This window comes from Zosterops lateralis, assembly GCF_965231275.1.
Source record: "Zosterops lateralis genome assembly, chromosome: Z".
Taxonomy (NCBI): Eukaryota; Metazoa; Chordata; class Aves; order Passeriformes; family Zosteropidae; genus Zosterops; species Zosterops lateralis.
The window spans coordinates 6,626,672-6,647,643 of NC_139800.1; the positions used below are offsets into that span (position 1 = coordinate 6,626,672).

General features: G+C 42.4%; 1 protein-coding gene across 2 annotated transcripts in view; it reads left to right on the forward strand.

Annotated features, from left to right (window-relative positions):
• Positions 1 to 9,390: 9,390 nt before the first annotated feature.
• PDE8B (phosphodiesterase 8B) overlaps positions 9,391 to 20,972 on the forward strand; it is a 78,516-nt gene continuing 66,934 nt past the window's right edge. Inside the window, exon 1 of one of the 2 annotated variants that reach the window (XM_083883066.1) lies at positions 9,391 to 9,407. The gene's annotated coding sequence lies outside the window, so the exon portion shown is untranslated. Of the gene's footprint in view, positions 9,408 to 15,586; positions 15,656 to 20,972 lie in introns of those variants that run through there. The other variant, XM_083883065.1, reaches the window with a different exon arrangement.

Genomic DNA, 20,972 nt, shown 5'->3' on the forward strand with positions numbered 1-20,972 from the left:
GTCTTTACTATGGCAAAATCTCCAGGGGTAATGTCTGCTAGATCTAGAAATGTGGTAAATTTATGAGATTTCCATAGGAAAAAGAGGTCTCATGCTAGCTCAGATTTTTTTTTTCTCTTTTAATAGAGTTTTTAAGTTCAGATGGGCTTGAAACACCACACAGCCACTCCCTCATGCCCCCCTCTCTTCCCATCCCACCCTGGTGGAATGGGGAGAAAAATCGAAATAAAACTTGTATATTGAGATAAGATCAGTTTAATAATTGAAAATAAAGTAAAACACAATAATAATTGTTAATAATAATAATATTAACAATAATAATAATAATAATAATAAGAAGAAGAAGAAGAAGAAGAAGAAGAAGAAAACCCAGGTGCTGCACTCTACAATATCTCAACACCCATGCCAGACCACCCTTCCCAAACCCAGACTGGCCCCCCTTTCTGAGAAACTTTCCCCAGTTTGCAGACTGGGCATGACCTTCAGTGCTGTGGAGTACCCCTTTGGGCAGTTTGGGCTGCCTGTCCCAGCTATACTTCCTCCCAGTTTGTTTTTTTATCTCCTCACTGGCAGAGAAGGAGGCAAGGGGGAAAAGAGTTTTGGCTTAGGATAAACAGGACTTAGCAAAAAGCCAAAACATCAGTGTGTTATCAAGACCATTCTCATTTGGAATCCAAAACACAGCACTGTCAGAGCTACTGAGAAGAAATTAACTCTACCCTGGCTAAAACCAGGACAAAGAGTAAACTATTTTTACACTTATTGAACGTTGAATCCAACTGATAATAGACTGTAAGTCGAATAATTGCAGAAAAGAGCAAACTTGAAACATATTCTGTACCTATGTAAAAATATGTACCTGTGTAAAGCTAAGTTTAATTTTTTCCTGAAAAATATGGAACTATAAAGTTGTGATGGAAACTTTGACAGTATGAACACTACAGATTAGATCACTCTCCACTATTTTGCCAGGTTCAATACAGGTGCAAAAAAGGAATAGCCTTTCATTCAAGGCAAATAAATTCAGTATGTTCTGCAATTAAGTTAAAATGTACTTTGATACCACCAGTGTATTGGAAAGCAGTTCAAAATGAACTCTGTTCCCTCCATATCTCCCTCCCAGTATTGTTATAGTGTCTCATTATTTTTCATTTGATTCTTATCTCACATTCCAAAGAAAAGTAGTTTAAAACAAATTGGTAGAAGAGTTTTAAATGAACAGAAGTTTTTAACAGACAGATGACATGCAGATTAAAAAAATGCTGGGAACACAATTCAAAAGGATGAATAATTAAATTGGTTTTGAATGTTGAGTTGTTCCTCTGTCTTCCATTGAAAACATGCATACAGTGATCAATTGTCCAGACAAAGGCAGTGGGACACGACGTTCTCCTGCTTTCTTCCCCTCGTGGGATCGCGTTTTTAGTTCTGGACCAGTTCATTCTCGGGCACTAGGGGGTGCTCAGATAGCAATATTACTGGGAATTTGTAAATCATCCTTTCAGGGGTTTGGGGCTTTCATGCAGCTAGCCATGCCTTTTATTCTCATGTTCCTATTTGTTTTGGCTGGTTTGTTTATTTGCTTGTTTGTTTGCTCTGTGTCTCTCTGCTTAGAGCTTCTGCGAGGTGAGGAGTTCTTGCTGAATGAGTTAGTTTTTAATCATCTCAGCATTATTTTAATTTTTAATGATCAGCACAGCACAAATACTCTTACTGCATCACTCCTCATATGGCCAGACATGGCTTACTACTCTGAAAATGTGAAATCAGCATTCAGCAACAGCTTCCAGATGATTAAAATAGATGTGATAGAATCCAGGATTTCAGGATCACTCTATTTCTTAACACTGCAGGGTGAGCAAACAGGTAGTACATGGCTCACTCCCTTCTCTGTCCCCTTCTGAGAAATAAGCATATATGTCTCCTCCAAACTTACCAACTTCCATTTCCCATGAAAGGAGACATTCCATGCCCTAAAACTATTCACTCTGTCACCTGTACTAAAAAACCTAAACAAATGCACAGAATTTGCATTAGCCTCATGCATGATGAGTGTTGCCACTCTTCAGGAAGTACATTTCACTGCAATATGTAATGTCATCCTGTGTTAAAAACCTCCACCAGATGGGAGCTTTTGTGGTGACTTCAAAACCTCTTTAGTGCAGACTCTTCTGTACTCTCCAGGGACAAAGATAGGGAATTTTACATACTCAGGACATCTGAACAGCTAGCAACTCTAGCCTTGCAGATTAACTAGGCTTTGGCAGTAATTGAGTTATCTGTGGAACACCACATACCTAGACAGTGCCAACAAAACCCAAACAATATTATTTTTATTCCCCATTCCTGCTTCAGTCTACAAGATAGGCTGAGAAACTGTAAAGAACCGTTATTTAATTAAAGATAGGTTTGAAAGATTATAGGTCAAAAAAACCCCAAGCCAAACCCAAGGTCACCTTTTAGGGAATTCCTGGAATGAATGGATTGGAAGGAAAGAGAGCACCCAAAGGACAAGAAGAAAAGTATGTATGACTGTAGGCTATTGGCAATTTTCAAAGATGGGTGAGGAAAAGGAGATGAAGTCTCTATAAAGAAAGTGTTCCAGAAAAGTGCCTGACCACCTGTAGGTACAGAATTGAGTGCCTTTGCTGTATACAGCTGTGCAGGCATATTGTGGATGAAATTGTTCCAGACTAAGCCAGAGTTTTTAGTTACTTGGGTTAGAATGTAATTTTTCAGGGACAAAGACAAGGAGTTTTCTCAGAGTTTCAATGAATTCACTCCTTTTGAGAACGAATTGTACCTCTGATTTTTTTTTTTTCCTTTCATTGTCCTATGTAGAAAAATTTCTTCAGGGAGGTTTTGTTGACCTTCTGCTGAACAAATGCATGTGTATAATTGCAGTCTTATTAAGTACTAACTGATGTTAAACTACTCCTTGTACAAAGGAAGATGAGAAAGTCATCCATCTGGCTTCAGTATTTTTGATCAGTATTATTTCAGAGTCATGTGAGTAAAAGAGCAGCAATAGCTGTAGATAATGAGCTTGCAATGGGCAGAAATATGGTATGCTGCAATTAGATTAATTTAATTTTGATCATAATTCTACTCTTGGTCATAAGACAGGATAAACATGTAATGGTGGTCACAGATAAAAGAAGGCAGAACTGCTTTAGGATAATTTTTCTCTCTTAGTTTTATTTGACAATTTCTTTTTTCCATTGATTGTTTTTGTATTTAGAATCACACTTCTGGTTGTGCTCAATCAACTGGAAATCATGATTGCCCTGTGAATGAATGGTCACTGGCACTATTGGCTCTTCCAGCAATATGGAGGACTCAGATAGATGGGAATATCATCAGCCTTTAAAAAAAACTGTTTGATGGATTAGCAAGAAAGCATAAAGCAGAAAGCTGATTTAAGGGGTCACCACTTAATTACAGGAAAATTAGGTAGAGGAAGCAAACATGTTGGAATCCAAAATCTTGGAGGTGAGACAAAGGTGGTGTGAGAAGGCAGTAGTTTTACAAACTATTATTGCTGAGGAAAAGGTTTTTTGGAATAGAAACCCAAAATGTGACCCTGTAGACAGGTGGGGCAAAAGGGCAAAAATTTTCTACAAGAGAGAAAATGCTCACAGAGGTGGAAAAAAGATACAGGGAAGGAGGAAACAATTTGATGAATTCGGAAGTTTGAAGGGAAACTGAGGCAGGGTAATCTCTGCAAAAACAAATTTTCATTAAAATTTATGGCTACTGTCGTAAGTGTAAGGCAGCATGATTTTTTTCCTGGGGTTTGTTTCCTTTTTTAGCTGAAGTCGTGGCATTTGTTAGTATCTGAAATAATCCACTATGGAAAAATAATCCCTCTCATACAATGCACTGAGAAACCCATTATGTCATTTTAAAGGTCAAATTTTAAAATGGATTTGCACTTGATTTATTGATACAAGCCTGTAAACATTGCACACAGTGATTTGCAGCTGCAAATAAAGAATATTTTACCTACCTGACTTGTGGACGAAAATGGTCTGGGTCAGCAAACAAGTTGCAAGGAGTTGTATATTGTTGCAAATGTTCTTGCTTCCCTGGGTTTTCCTAGGAGGGGTTTTCCAGAAGTAGGTAGGAGTGCCCTCTGACCTGTGATCTCATGTGTTTATTCTGTTACCAGAAATAAGCTGGAGAAGAATGGTAGCTTTCATACCTTCTGTCCTTGCACCAGAAATTGTCATTCAACTGAGTAGTACCTTTGGCTTTGTGAGTTCTGTGAGGAGTGCTTTGCTTCTGGAGATCTCACAGTGTGTGTGGTGTGAATTTCCAGCCTAGGGGGCCTTTGAGAAGTCAGCCAGTCTCATAAAGGGGCACACATTCAGCAGCTGTAAGCACAAAAGGCACTACACAGCCATGCAGAGCACACACAGCAGCCCAGCACAATGGCAAAGAAGGTGGCAGGACCTGGTTACCACCTCTCCAGCCATCCACCCAAACCTGTGTGGAGTCTACAGGCTGAATGAACTGCAGACGGGCTCCGGAGTGGGAGTTCTTGGCTTGGCAGATACCATGTTGCCACTTTGTGAGTAAAACTATTGGAATGCAACAAAGCAGTTCAGTGGCTTTAGCCCACAGGTTTATGAAATTTCAGGCTACCTGCAGGACTGAGGTACAGAGGGGTAACTGCACCTCCTTGTTGCTGCCCTTAGAGCTTTATGCCTTGAACACACCACAGCTTTTTGTACTCTCATTTACCACGTGCAAGAGACGTCTGTGCCTTTAGTGCAGGTGTGTTTTTAACAACGTCTACTACCACAGCTGGGAAGGAGGTAGTGAAGACACTACTTGGATGCCTCTTGGAGGGCAGCACAAGTCATCTTCATTGGTGGCAGAAATAAGCAGATTGCACCTGTTGTACTTAACTTTCTCAGAGAGAAATGTGTTGTTCTGCCACTACCAGATCCTTCACAAATAGGTATGTTTTATTATGCTCTTTACATATTTTTTTCAAGTGTTGCTGCTTTTCAGTTCCTGCCCTGGAAAATGTTTTTCTCCAAGCGTGACATAATTACAACTAATTTGTAGATACCCTGAGGCTAGTGTATGTGGAGGATATGCAATTTTAGTGTTACATGAAGTGGAATGGTTTGGTGACTTTTTTTCTGCCAGCTGCTGGACCTAAGGAATCTTAACTGTATTTCTAAGATTACATCACTTCAGTCATTCCTAGAGTAACTCATTCTTGTATGTGCCACACTAGTTCATCTATATGTATAACAGGAAGCAAAAATGCCAAAAAAGGGGTAAGTCTTTAAAAGAGGGTGAGACTTTTTAAACTGAGTCTATTTGTAGAAAGCTATGATTTAAAGCACATCTGTATACCTTATTTTCTGGTGCAATGACTCTACATTAGCTATTATAACATGCAACAGAAAGGATTCTTTCTACTGTGTCTGTCTCATTAATTGTTCAGAAACTGATTGTGTTTGTGCATGTTGCATTATTGCAAAGAGATGAAAAAATTAGATTATTTCTATACAATGAGCTGGGTATTGTTTCATTAAGCAATAACATTGGAGAGTTTTCAAATGCACCTGTTAAAATATTTGTATTCTAGCAGGTGCAGGAGCATTCATTTGTAAACATTGTATTAACACACATTTTGCACAGGTATATTGTCTTTTGTCCCAGGACTGATGAGTTTTTAAAATGTCAGTGACTCACGTGAAGTTTGTGTTCGTCATAGTTACCTTGGCATGAGCCCTGTGCCTGTCCATCCATGCACTGGTGTCACACAAGTCTGTGATGTAATATTCACCTTTGACAAAGGAATGCTTACAACATGGTCCTGCTGTGGGGTGCTCTAAAATAGTGAATTCATGTTTGTGTGTTTGAAGCGTTACCCTGAGAGATTACAGGCACAGAGTGATTCATGCCGCTTCCTTCTTTTGTGCCCCAGCCAAGTAACAGGACTCTGCCAAGTATTTGTAGCTCTTGAAAGCCATGTTCATGTCTTTCCAGGATGGAAGATATCCTCAGCAAGTACACAGCCTGCCAAAATGCAAAGAAGAATTTCCCTACAATGGCTAAGATGAATACTTCTAATACTGTTTTATAGCAAAATTTATGTCAGTGAATACTCAACAGCAAATTCCCAAAGCTATTAGTTACTGTTCATTTCTGGGACACATCAAAAAGTACAGAGAACTTTGCTTGAGCTAGAGAAGACTTTTATTTTACATTACTTTTCATATGAGTTTGCTCTGCAATTCCTTATTTTTTTTGAAAAATGCAGTGGAAGTGAGGAATTACTGAGTTCCTTTAAACTCTTTCCCAATTACAGAATGTCTCCTTCCTCTGATTCTATTAGTGGCGCAGCGTACTACAGAACCAGGAGTGCACCATATGATCCACCAATGATACATAATGATAGAACAAAACATTATCTTCATGCTGACCAAAGGACCTGTCCTTAGGTATCCTAAATATAGTTGAGAATGAGAAAATATCATCTGAAATATGTGGTGAAATGTATGCTCCCTATTCTAGACAAAAATATCTTAGAACACTTAATTCTCCTAGTCTGGCTCCTTGAACTGGGCATTTCTCTATCTGTAGTTCTTCTTCAATGTTGTGCAGCATTCTCTCCTGATTTGTACTAAATCTAAAGAGAAGTAATATCCCACATTAATATTTGCCTTTTGTGATGTTTGTGGCTTTCTAGGTTGGCGTTTACAAATTTTGATGTGCTACTTCTATACTATTTTTATATTTAATTACATTTTTTTTACTTCATAAGAACACAAAATAGTTCCATCCAACCACATGTACAACAATAAATAGATTGTCTATCAACAAATGAACAAGTCCAAGGCAAGACAAGAAGCCAGTTTATATATCAATTGATGCCATTTTCACATCAGCTGATATGTACTTAAAATATTATGGCATTGACTGCATACAAAGATTAGACTGTGAAAGTTTAACTATGGCAAATTAAATAATTGATACATTCTGAAGCCTATAGATAAGAGAATTAGTGAAGTGTCCTTCAGCCTATCACTCATATTACCAGTCCTATCAAAGTCAAATGCTATCAGGACAGTCTGAAGTCTGCTGGAAACTCTTTAAACTGACACCCCTCACTCTCAGGTGGCCAGCAATTCCATTTCATCCCCTCTGCTTCTGAAGTCCAGGCTCAAGAAGAGGGACTGAGAATGCCCAAAAGCAGGCCCCTAAAAAGCAGCATAAAGCCTATAGCTTTGTCACCTTTACCTTTTATATAAAATGGGAGTGAATTGTCCAGGAATGCAAATCTGTAATTATATTACTAGTTATTAATATTAGTATTATTACTATTACTGAATGACATTTGCTCTCTGAAAAAAAATGGTTCTTTCTTAGCCACAAGCAATACTTTTCTGAGTACACATAACAGGATAAATCTCTGTCAGGCAGTGTCCTGTTCATCCAGCTGTGCTCTACTAGACAATATTGTTAGATACTTGTTTATTTCAGCTCCTAACATCAACCCTTAAGGATTTTTTTTTCTTGTTTGTTCCTGTGATGGTCTGAAAATCTCAGGAGAGATTAAATTCAAGTTGGTATATAAGGACTGCATAAAAAAAAAATGAAGGAGAAATGCAGGGAAAGGACTGAGAGGAAAATGCAAAAAGTCTATGTTGCTGTATCCAAAACTTAGTGTTGGGGACACTTTTGAGCCCCCCATGTCCAGATGAGCACCCTGCCCTTATTGTGATTGCATGGTTGGGTAAGAAACTTCTGTTTTTTAATTGCAAAGACAGCATGGCTGCAGAGTAATTAATCAGTCCCTAATTTGTCCACCTGGAGAAGCAGGGTATCAGGGCAGACTGTGATGCTTTCTTCTCTGACAACTATTGGAAGTAACTGGGCAAAGCTGATCCTGAGATTTCCGGTTGGCTGACTGAGACCTGGCACTTGTGCAGAGGTCCTGAAGAATAAGGGTTGTACTTCCTCTGAGACCACATCAGGGCTGCAGTCCCAGATATCCAAGAAAATGGCTGTGTGCAGCTGAGGCTGTAGCTGACCTCCCACCCAGCTCATCCATGCAGGACCAGGGCCTTTGAGAGAGTGTCAAGGTCACTGCGTCACAGGAACTCCCAGGTAACAGCTCTTGCACATGAATGGTGACAAAAATGGGGATGTTCTGACCTGCTTTTGAGGACATTTCAATATGTGCACTGTCCAACATTTTGGGGGAGCTCGAGGATTGTATTTGCTGACTGTGTGTCTTTTCCCCTAGAAATAGGGCAGATCTTAGACTTAATCTGACATAACTTGCTGATTAATGCTTCTCTTGTCTAGGCCTAATTCTCTGTACAAGGTTTAGTGCATTTGGTTTATTTTGTGTAGTAAAATAGTAGTTGGTGGGGGTTTTGGTGGTTTTGTTTATACAGTTGCTGTGACTTGACCACTACTTGTCCCAAAGCTCCCAGTCATCTTTAATGTTGTTCTGCTTTTGTGACATTCACATGATCTCCACTGCCTTGTGTGGAAGCCTTTGATTTTTTTTGGGGGGGTAAGGATTGGTTTTTTATGGTGTTGTCTGAGTATCCTATAGAGTTCCCCCATTGAGGCCTTGTGTACCTTTAAAAGCATTCACAATATTAATGAACTTTGCAGAAATAGCAATGCTCCAAAAAGAAAAATAGACATTAGCTGTTTTTAAGGCATGGAGGGAAGAGTAACAAAGTGAGAGAGTCAAGTCAAGCCCAAAGATGTCATTCCCAAGATGATGCTTTCCACTTACCTCATACTTGCTCTATACTGGAACATCTCAAGATATGAGTCTATAAAGATTAAAATAAGCTGTTTGAAGGAGGTTTCCAGTCCCACCTCTGCCAGTTTAGATTTGATCATGGTTATGCTACTCTTTCTCAACTCCAGGCAATTTGTGTCACTTCTCCTCGACTGTGAGGGTGGGTTTTACTGGAGAATCCTGAAAATCATGGAGCTATCAGCTCTGCATGTGGATTTACATCAACTCTCTCTCGAAGGCTGTGTAACTCTTACCATATGAACCATTCCAGGCTCGGATCACTTGTTTTGTCTTACTTTCCTGGGGCGCTTCACCCCATTATTAAACATTCCAGACCAGGGCAAACAATGATCAGTCAGTACAGCGCAGGGGGCAGAGGGGAAGCCCGCGGGATGGGGTAACTGGGGGAAGCCTTTTTGCGCTCCTTCCCCGCGGGAGGCTCGGAAATTCCTCATTCTGGAGCGCTTCCAGCCGAGCGGGGCCGGGCGCGGGAGGGCGGCGGGAGCTGCGGGGGAGGGCCGGCCCCGGGGAAGGTGGTGCCCGCCCTGCTCACCTGGGCAGCGCTCCGCCGCCGCTCCCTTCCGCTCCTCGGAGGATGAACGGGCCGGGGAGGAAGGTAAGGGGAAGCCGGGAGGGTCAGGGGGTGGCGGGGCCATCCCAGGGGCTGTTCCCTCCTCCAGGGCGCTCGAAGCGGGGACGCGACGGTGTCGGATGCGGACACTTCTTTCCTGGAGTTCTCCCGCTCCGGTGGCGGGGCTGGAGATGTGTCCCCCCGCGTCTGTCCGGCCCCGCAGTGCCAGGAGCCCCAAAGCCAAGGGAGTCAACCTTTCCCGTGGTGCCGTGACCACCCGAGAGGGATTTTCTGTGCAGATATTCCGGGAGAGGAGTAAGACAAGGGAGAAGGGTTCTGTTTGTTGGAGTAATAACGATCAAAGAACAAGCTGCTTGTGAGGAAACGACCACCGAAGTGCTGCTTGCGGAGGGGGGACTGTTCAGTGGTGTCAGGAGAGATGCAGTTGATTTTCTTAAGTTTGATTTGCATTTGGGTTGGCTTCACAGCACTCTAAAGGGTTTGCTCGAGAGCAGCAGCCTAAGCCTTTGAAACGTGGTGTGATCAGTGTTGTTCTAGAGAATTTGCTCGTACCTAGAAATATGTGGCCACTGTCCTGACAGAAGTTAAGCTCCTCGGGTAAATGTTAACACCTTTTGCTACTGCTAGGGGCTGGAGACTGTTGTTGCTAAGTGTTTCTGTATGTCACTCTTCTTCTTCAAAGCGGTGTAGTAAAGGTTCGTTATTTCTCTCAGGATTAAGCTGATAGTAAGGACAGTGCTGTTTTGGCCCGTTCTAGGGAAAATGACTGCAGGTGTCCATCCCCAGGAGGGAATCTGCATCCCTCGGGCAGCTCATCACCTCTCAGCAGTGAGGAGCAAAATGCCAGGGCTGCACCTTCTCCTACAGCCAGGGAGGGACAGACAACTGCGGGCAGAGAGGGGCAGGAGCTGATGCACTTCCTTGCTCAGACAAAAAGTAGCTGAGAAGGGAGAGAGTGAAGGAAGGCCACCTGCCCCTCTGTGCACTCTCAGAGCAGTTTGTGCCAAGGGTTACCAGTGGAAAGGAAACCAGACTGAGTTTCCTCTTCAGCTTTGCTCCCTTGGAACAGTCTTCCTTCCCCATTTGCAATAAAAAGTATTTAATAGTATGCAATAAAATAGTATGCAATAAAAAGTATTAATAAATGTAAAGTATTGTATGAACTTCTGGGCAAAAGGGAACTAAGTGGTGTTGTTCAACCCCGTCAAAATCTGACTGCTAAAGAAAGATCAAAGTAAAGTTCTTGCTGAGATTAACAAGCAATTCCAGGAACCTCATTCTACTGAACAATACCTACCGGAGGGTATCATTTTTGTAGGATTTTGCAACTAGGAGACTGTTATTCACAGCAGTCACGGAGACAGTGTAACAAAACCCAGGTAAATTAAAACACAGTTTTGCTGCAATGAGTGATTTTTCAAAGTTATGAAATTAAAGGCATTTGGGGCAGGATTCTTTTTTTAATTATTATTTTGCTTTTTGGTTGAGTTTGAGAGAGGTCATTGCTGTCAGTGATGCTCCTCTTTTATTTCTTTGTTGAGTGAGTCACTGGATTTGTGGATTGAAAATCACACTTTGGTCTTTCTCAAGCAAAAGTAAGATTCACCTCCTGTATTTAATATCTTTTTGATTTCCAAGAGCCATGATTTCTTGTGTTGTTGATGAATAAAAGCATGAAGTTAGCATTTGATAATATGAGTACCATATTATCATATGGTACCATAAAGATGAGGGGTTTTTTAACAAAACAGAAGTACACAGAGAAAAGTTCTAGTCTAGCTGTCATGATTATTTTTCTTATATCCAGTTCAAGTTAAAAACAGTGCATGTATTCTGGATAATTTAAATAATTTTTAGGTATTGACTGTGCTCTAATCTGGGTGTACAGGATGTTATTTTTTTACTTTAGTTAAGAAATTTGTTGGACCAATATGAAAGGACTGAGAAACTGTTGAGCTTCCTAAGAGCCTAGTATTTTTTTTTTTTTTTTTTTTTTTTTTGTACAGGCTTATTTATACATTCTTAAACTGGTTTTACAGTAAATGAACCATGAATAGAGGTAACTGTCTTCAATAGCGGGTTGTCAAGTACCAGATTTTCAAGTCTCTGTAAAATACAACCTCTGAGGTAGTATATTCTTACTGCAATGAACTGGGATTTACAGATAATTCTTCCAATAATACCAACATAAACTTAGCAATCTACTCATAGCATAAAGCCTTAATATTGAGGTCAGAGGGAAGCCTATGACTAGCTTTGGAGGGGATATAAAGTTTTGAGGAGTGTATTTTCCTCATTCTAGAGGGATTTGCAGGTGTAAACGCCATAGAGAATGTATATCCACTGCTTTCTACTGGAAAAAACCAAAAATACAAAATGCTTCATGGTTCCACTACTGGCTTCCAAAATCACTCATATGCTTAAATTCATCATGCTGAAATTAGTCATGTGTAAAAAATTGGTTTCCTGTGAGCATAAAATTTGTTAGGATTTATAAAGTTGCAGTTAAAGCCAGCAAAGGCTCTTTAGTAGTGGAAAAACTGATACATGTGAATATTTTCCAGTGCCTGGATGCACTGACTTAATTCTGGGCCATACTAAATATGCATTTCTGAAGACAGATTCTACTTCAATGTAGCTGTCCCTTCTGTACATCCTTGGTTGGTGTGTGCTGCTCTCAGTAAACCCTTCTGCTTTCATGCTCATCAGTCAGGGCATAGTGCAACAAGATGACTTCAGGAGCAGGACTGGAGCCTGCTACAAGAGGTGGTGCAAGAGTGCACCCTCTTCAAATATTCCCTCTTTCACCTTGCTCAGTAGATCCATGGTTGTCTTCTCACAGGCAAGATGCAGGAAGAGCACTGATGGTAGGAAGAGGAGTCTTTAACTTTCCTTCAGCTCCTAATTCAGTGACAGACACACTTCCCCTCTGCAGCCACTCACTCAGCTCCACTCCAGCTTCCCCTCACACTGATCATCACTTACTTGTTCTCTTTAAGTTCTTCCTGAGCACTGTGCTTCTGAGGAGAGGCTGAGAGGTGAGACTGTTGAGTCTGGAGAAGAGCAGACTCAGGGCATATCTCATCAATGTAAAACTGAAGGGAGGGTGCAAGGACAGGCTCTTTCAGTCGTGCACAGTGACAGGCCCAGAGGCAATGGACATGAAAGAAACTGTAAAATGGGAGAACCTCTCTGAGTATCAGCAGGGAACTGTAAGGGTGACCGAGCACTGGAATGAATGGGTAGTCCAGAGGTGTCATCTTTATACTTGGAGATACTAAAAACTACATCCAGATATGCCCATCCCAAGCAACCAGCTATAGACAGCCCTTCTTGGCTGTGTGGGGGATTTGAAACTCAACCATCCTTGGATTCTTTGATTTTTTGAATCTTCTGTCAGGCAAGGCATTGTTACTCTTCACACTTTCCTGATGGTTTCAGCAGTCCACATAGCTCCCCATCCTGCAGCCTCACTCCTCCCAAGCACTCTGGCACATTGCACAGAGAGGCTCATCCTCTTTAGTTGTGCTCTTTCACCATTAGCCTAAAGTAAACAGAGTGGGGGTTGTGGCTTGAGGGCTGCATTTAGCAATGCTTCTCCAGAATTGTGACTTCCTATTCCTACAGATTATTCTTTGGCATCAGTTCAAATGTATACCTAAGCAAGGGAAATCCATGTGAGAATGGGCAGATTCCTGCAATGATGTCTTAAATCAATAGCAAAGTTGTCACTGAATTCAGTGGGAACAGGGCAGAAGCTGGAATCCTAGAATGTTAAGGAAACCTGACTAACTGACTAACAAAATAATTAATCTGATAATTTATATCAATTCATAAAAGGGGACTGTGAATAGCAAGCAACACAATTTAGGGTATGACATAATGTTTTCACCAAGCTCAGTCTGCAAGTCAAAATATGGTTTATGTTCACATCCTTTATTAAAATTCTAAATGCCATTGATACCTGGGGTGGGTAAATTCCCATGAAAAAAGTCTCAAACTTTTTTCAAGTCAACAAATCTTAAGGGTCTTTTGGGTAGCATTGTTTACCCAAAAGCAATAGGTTTTGGGTGCACCCCACAAGTGTATGGGTTATGAGTGGCATTACTGAGCTCCTGTCTCTCTTCCAAATCTCAGTTGTGGTGTATGACAGGCAGCTCAAATCCCCAACTTAAATTTCCCAACCGTTAATAGAAAGGAAGAGACTACAGCAATGAATGCATGAAACTGGCTGCTCTTGTTATTAAGTGAGGATTTAGGACACATTCATCTGCAACTAGGTGTGTTATGCTGTGAGAGCCAGGGAGGTTTCATCCAGAACTGCAGCCTAAGCAGCAAGAAAGGCTGCATGGTTGGGTGATGAAACACAGTCTGCTTCATTTTACTTATGCTGAGCCTATCTTCAAGGTTGTCCTCAAAGATAGCCACCAGCAGAGCACTGTGGCAGTGGGCAAACATGCAAATATGTAGTGCATGCAGGATGTAAGCCACAACTTGATTTGTGAACAGTGACAACTAGTGGGGAAAACATTTACCTAGGAAATTGTTATTACCAGGGCCAACACGGGCTCACTGTGGTAACTGGAAAACTGAAAATACTTTGTCAAACAGATTGAGGATCTCAGTCCAGTTTCTTGATGGATTAGTGCCTGTCTATATTGCCATAATTGCAATGACCCATGAACTGCATCAAGAGAAACAGAGGCTAAAGGCTCAAAGTCTCTCCAAACTGAGGCATTTTGGCTGTGAAACCATCACTTATGAATAAACTGAAATCTAATTCACAAAAGTGCTTCAAAAGCACAAAGAACCAAAAAAAAAATCATTCAGACCATTTTGTCATACAACATCACAATCCTTGCACCAACCATGCTTCATATTTCTAGTATTTTTACATCACTCACTAAAACTAGGTGGAGGAACAGTGGTCAAACATCAGGTAATATTCCGAGAGGTAGAAAAGGTATATACACAAGTGTTCCTTGGTGACTGGGTTTCAGATAAATGCTTTATTAGGCAGGAAGCATACTGCTTGGATGACATTACCAATTCTTGAAGGATTTATTATGTGCCATTTAAAACAGAGAGATTTAAACTAAAATCTTGCAAAGACTTTAAACCCCCATATTTAGCTTTACACCTCCTACACAGTTTTACTGAGGTCAATGAAACTATTCACCATGGAAAGCTAAGAAGGTGTGTAAATCTCTGTAGCATTAAACATTTTTCTTGATTATCTCCCCAGGGACTGGAAACAGGGATTGGCAGCTATCAGACACCTAGGGTAAAATGGCAACTTGTGCCATTGAATATTGGCTTAATTGAAAAGCAGCATTAAGAATTGTGAAAGAATTCTGCTCTTTCCCCCCTTAACTTGCAGTGGGTGCTGTGTGGCTCTAAACTGCTCTGCTCAGTACCCCCGAAAAACTGAGAATTGCCCACCCATGACTAGGGCACATTTGGTCAAAATAAGTATTAGTAACTTTTTTTAAAAGAAGTATTTAGCACAACTGGGGTTTCTTTGTGTACGTGTGTGTGTTATGTTGCCCGTACGGGAGGCTGCCTGGGTCGCGAGGAGGCTGAAACACCGATAATGGTCCTTCTCCTCATCCTCCTTCTCATCCTTCTCATCCTCATCCTCCTCTTCCCTCCCACCCCAGGTGGATACATCCCGGTGGTCGCAGGTGCTTCCTAAGACGCTGCCGAGGAGGGGAAGGGTGTTAACCGGTCCGGGGACCCCGGAGGCAGCGCGGGGAGCCGGCGGGGTGACGGGGAGGCGCCGCAGGGGCGGGAGTGGCCGGGGCAGCGCCAGCGGCGGGGGGAGGCGCCGGTGCCGGCGGCGGGCGCGGGGAGCGCAGCGCAGGGGCGGCGGCCCCGCAGCCCGGGCGGGCAGGTGGGAGCGGAGCGGAGCGGGAGCCGAGCGGCGGTGCAGCCGGGAGGGTGGCCGGGAAGGGAAAGGGATGGGCTGCGCACCCAGCATCCATGTCTCGCATAGCGGTGTGATATACTGCCGGGACTCGGAGGAGTCCAACTCCCCCCACCAGACCACCACCATCTCGCAGGGCACCACCACCCTGCACGGCCTCTTCGTTAAGACAGACGCGGCCGACTCCATCCCCTCCGTGCTCGCCTACCAGAACCGGCAGCCGCCGCCCTCCGCCGGCCCCCGCCGCAGGGAGCGCAGGGAGTCCGGCGGCGCCTCCGCCCGGTCCAGGACGCCCCACTGCTGCAGCGTCGAGGCGGAGACCCAGACCAGCAGCTCCAGCGCCAAGGTAAGCGCTGCCGCTCCGGAGGGACCCCCGGCCGTGCCGCTGCGGGTCCCCGGAGGGAGAGGGAGGACGGTGCGCGGAGGCAGCGCCTCCCCCGCCGGAGGATGCTCGGCGGGCGGGATGCAGCTGGCGGGAGCGGTGCCCTGGTGCCCACTGACTCACCGCAGCTGCGGCGGCCGGGCCGGGCCGGGCTGGCACTGCTGCTGCGGGGGGGCCGCCTCGCCTGCAGCTCTCCGGGGGGGAGCAGCAGCCGCCGCCGGGCCCCTCGGGCTCTGTCCGGCTCTGTCCGCCCCGAGCCCCCAGCCCTGGTGCGGCTCCGGAGCGCCCTGCGCCGGGATCGGTCACACACACCCAGCGAGGAAAGGGGGAAAGGGGGGGTTGTTCGAGCTCTGTGACTGATGGCAGAGAGTGGGCGCCTCTGGGAGAGCTGGAATAGAATCTCCCCCCGGAGTAATTCTCAACTGCAACAAGCCCGTACTTAGTGCTGGCTTTACTTCACCCCTTTTTCTTCCCGCCGTATCTGGTTAAAAATGTGCTGTTGCTGCCTAGGCGTGGATGTTGGGCTGAGAACCGAACCACGATGATGTGCAGTCGTATTCTGGTGCACCTTGCTGGAGCAGGGCTGTGAGATGCTCCTGGAGGAGCGGGCGGGGGCTGTGTCTGTAGGTACCTGGAAGGGTTGGGTCCCTCTCTCAGTGGCTGAGACAGGCACTGCTGCAACCTGCTGTCAACGCCTTCACTCAAGTTTAGCGCTTGGAAAGAGATCATTGCGCTGGATTTTTTTTTTCTTCCATGGGCTTTGTTCAGTTTCTTGGGTTTGGGTTGGGAGTTTTTTTGGGTTTTGTTCCTTTTCTTTTCTTTTTTTTTTTTTTTTTTTTTTTTTTTTTTTTTTTTTTTTTTTTTTTTGGGTGGGGGGGGAAGGTTGAGTGGTTTGGTTTGGTTTGGTTTTTTTTGTTTTATATCAGAGCAGGTTTTTCATTAACTTCCCCGAAAGCCTTTTAGAAATTTAATTTTGCTTTGTTGCCCCCTTCTAAAGTTTATTGATGAAAAGAAACAAACCGGTATGATGATCCTAGCTGGACCTTTGGTCACTTTTCTGATTTACTAAGGAAGCAGGATATTGTGTCACAAAGTAATCCTAGTATTTTTTTAGAATATCAGTAAGAAATTCCAAAGTTATAAAACATTCCTTAATGATTTAAAAAATTCAGAAGTCATCTTAAGGAAAATGTAACCTGGAGAAATCACACAAAAAACCCCAAACACCCTCACAGCCCATTGTCAGTTTGTTACTTCAGGTGCTGAGAAACTTGTGGAATTGTCTGCAGTCACTTTGACTGTTTTACTCACTCAATTGAAGAACCTGCATCATCAACAACTGGGACAAAATTCAAGCATTGAATACAATTTTTGTATTTCTTGGATTTTGTAGATTGGTGGTTTTTTACTTGTCAGGGTGCAATACCTTAGACAAAATATGATTTCTTTTTTTAAGGTAGAGGAGAGCAAAATTAAAATACTTTCCCAATTGTTTTAAGTTGAGAATTGAAAAAAAAAATTGAAATAATTGAAAAAAAGGTTTTGTAGAGTCAGAACTTGGTTCTCAATAGTTGTTTATTATATGTTATTATGTTATGTGCTGTTATAAACAAACATATTTCTCAACTTTCTAGTTATTTAAACTGAATGTACTTCAGATACTTTTGAACTTTCTGATTGGTATTATAATGTTGTGAGTTCAACAAGGCCCAGGGCTGGGTCCTGCCCTTGGCAGCTCCACAGGCTGGGGCAGAGTGGCTGGAAAGGCCCTGGGGGTGCTGGTGACAGTGACTGAACATGAGGCAGGGTGTGCCCAGGGGCCAAGAAGGCCAAGGGCATCCTGGCCTGGATCAGCAATGGTGTGGGCAGCAGGAGCAGGGCAGGGATTGTCCCCCTGTGCTGGGCACTGGGGGGGCCACACCTCAAATCCTGTGTCCAGTTTCGGACTCTTCACTACAGGTCATTGAGGTGCTGGAGTGAGTCCAGGGAAGGGAAGAAGAGCTGGTGAAGGGTCTGGAACACAAGTTCTATGAGGAAACACCTGAGGGAGATGAAGGTGTCTAGCCTGTAGAAAAGGAAGCTCGGGGGGATCTGAAAAGTGCCTGAAAGGAGGGTGTAGGCAGGTGGGATTGGGTATCTTCTCCCAGGCAACAAGAGACAGGATGAGAGGAAACCGCCTCAAACTGCTCCAGAGGAGGTTCAGGTGGGACATCAGGAAGAATTTCTTCACATAAAGGATTGTCAAGTGTTGGAAGGGACTGCCCAGGAAAGTGAAAAAATTCATCATCCCTGGAACTGTTCAAGAAATTACTGGATGTGGCACTTAGTGCTATGGTCTAGTTTATACAGTGGTGGACTTCTGATCTCAAAAGTCTTTTCCAACCTAGTTAATTCTGTGATTCTCTGGAAAGACTTCCAAAATCAAATCCAATCTTTGACCAATCACCACTGTATCAACTAGACCATGGCACTAAGTGCCACATCCAGTCTTTTCCAATCTATATTATTCTGTGGTTCAGTGATTATTTTTGATAGCTTCACTTCTTTTTACAAATTACGAGTTTGTTAGGTTTCTGGAATTTTTAACGTTATTTAACAACCATTTCAATTATATAGTAGAAATATTTCTATTCTTATAAGAATTAAGATCTGTAAATTTATTTTTTTTTAATAGAGTTAGGGCTCCCATTCTTATTGCCAGTCCTGGAATGATTTTGTACATCACACTAAAGTATTGACTAAAACAGGGCTGGATTATTACAGAACATTAAGGCAAAATAGTATACTATATGTGACAGATTATAAGTGAAAAAGTGTGGAAACATGTTTCTGTGGTAGTACATGATACCAATATTTATTTCCATAAATCCTCAAAAGTGAAGAAAAATATTCTTTATTTTGGAATGGAAAGCCTGTCTAGCAATACCAAGTGGTTTTAGCTGCTGTAATGCTTGGTTGCATGTATTAGCTATATTGGATATTCCATACCATATGGCATCACACTCTGGAAAAGGAGGAGGAAGGTGGGACATTGGGAGGGATGGTGTTTGTCTTCCCAAGTAGCCACTGCACATGATGGGCCCTGCTCTCCTGGGAAAGGCTTTACACCTTCCTGCCCATGGGAAGTGGTGACTGTTAATTCCTTGTTTTGCTTTGCTCACATGTGCACCTCTTACTTTACCTATTAAAGTGTCAAAATTCATGAGTTATTTCACTTTTATCCTTCAGATTCTCTCCCCGTCCTGTGGGTGGTGGAGTGAGTGAGCAGCTGCCTGGGGCTTAGTTGCCATCTGGGGTTAAACCACTACAAAATCTCATCTAAGTGTATTAGGGGACAAAACCAATATACTGGTCAAATGGCTGTTAGCACTATTGTGCATTAAAATTCTTTACAGTTGTGTCACTGCTTAAACCACTTAAACCATATTGCTTGGTGTGTCCTCATTTTATGTCCTGAACTCTTCTTTAGTTGTTTACACAATCAAGTGTTGCATTATGTACATTTGATCCTGCTTTTATACAATGTTTTAAAACTCATCCACACCATTGTATGAAACTAGCACTAAAATAAATCAACCTGTAATAGTTTCAACCCTATTCAGTTCAAATAAAAAATAAAATGAAAGCCAACCAAACAAAAAATCATCCCAAGTAACTTAAAATATGTTGCTTATCTAAATCTTACTTTCAAAGTCTATTTGATCTGTATTCATTTGGTGTGAGATCAGTGTTACAAAAGACGAATTTTTTTTGTTTTCTTTTCTTCTCCTTTCCTTATTGAAAAGTTCTGAACTGTTCAGAGCATTGAGATGTGTTGGTCCCATCCCACTCACACTGTTCATGAGTAACTGTTCAGCAGTTTTGGTGGGTGGGTGTGTTTGTTTCGACCTTGAAAGCTTGGTAAACAATTACCTACAGGTGGCCTGACAGAAATCTCAAGTAGACTTGTTAAGGGTTGGAAGATGCATCTGTGCCTTGATTTGGGAGAGGACTCACAGTTTCTGGTGCCCAGCCATACACTCTGTTATTGAGGTACTTAGGCAGAAGCGCTCAACTGAAAAAAAAACAGATATTCCTTCCCCTTGTACCCTCCTTAACAAAGCCAAACAATATCATGAAAAGAAAGAGTATAAATATCTCAAACTCTCCTTCAGCTTTGTGTAAAGATACAAGGCATTTACCTTCCATCACAGATGCAGAACAATGAACTGAGAAGATGCTGATTGTATAATGGCTGCTTCACCCATTGCTTAGTTATTGCTGGTTCTGAAGTGCAATAGTACCACCTGGTTAACAAGAAGTAAACAGTTTTTTTGACACTTCCTTGGGGATTTGAAAATATAAAAAATGCTTACCTTATATATATGCTTACTGCATCTTTTAATTATGGCCAGATCTTAAGCAGAAGTTGTGACTACTTCTGCTTTTCTTTAATATCTTGAGACTTCAGCATTAATGAAACTTTACAGCAACAGACAAGTTTCAAAGCTCATGTTGCTAATGTATTAGCTAGATTGGAAAAAAAGTCCAAACAATTTGCAGTCTTCCATTGATTGCTTTATCATATTTTTCTTCTTGAAGTTATAAGAACAGCAGATGTAATGATTTGGTTCTTCTTATGCTGTGTTCTTTGTGGAAGAGAAAAACCTGTTTATGAACCTCTCAATCAGTCACAGTAGGCATAGGTTTTGCCAGTTTTCAGGCTTCTCTGTAGCAAAGTAATTGCTACAAGCAAAGCTCAGAATTAAGCAAAAAATAGGGTGGGACAGTATCTCTTACCAGCATTCATCTGTTCCAAGGTGTTGGGACATATCCTCCTCTTCAAAACGTCAAGGACTTAGCTTTTAGATTTATTTTTTTTTCATGTGGGGGAATAAATCAAGGACTGCAGCTGCCAAATACAAAGTGGAGAACATGGAGAAATCCAGCCAGTGAGAGAGTTGTATCAGGTGCACAGGTCCTATAGAAATGCAAGCATAAGTATTGCTTATATAATTTGATTTCAAATACAGTTGTTTTTCAAGCAGAGCCATGTATAAGAAAACTCAGTGCTCTTGCACTTATGGTTTTGTTTGAAGTGTATTATGGTTTAACTGGCTGCTAGTAAGCTCTGTGGCATCGTGGAACATGCCAGATGTAGTGTAAACTTGGAAAATAAACCTCCCAGCTCTGTAACTTAGTGTGATGAAGGTCCATTTCACAACTCAATAGGACATCTGAGACAAAAGACACCTCTTGAACATAGCTGAGGTCTGCAGAGTTGGCATTAAAAAATTCAACA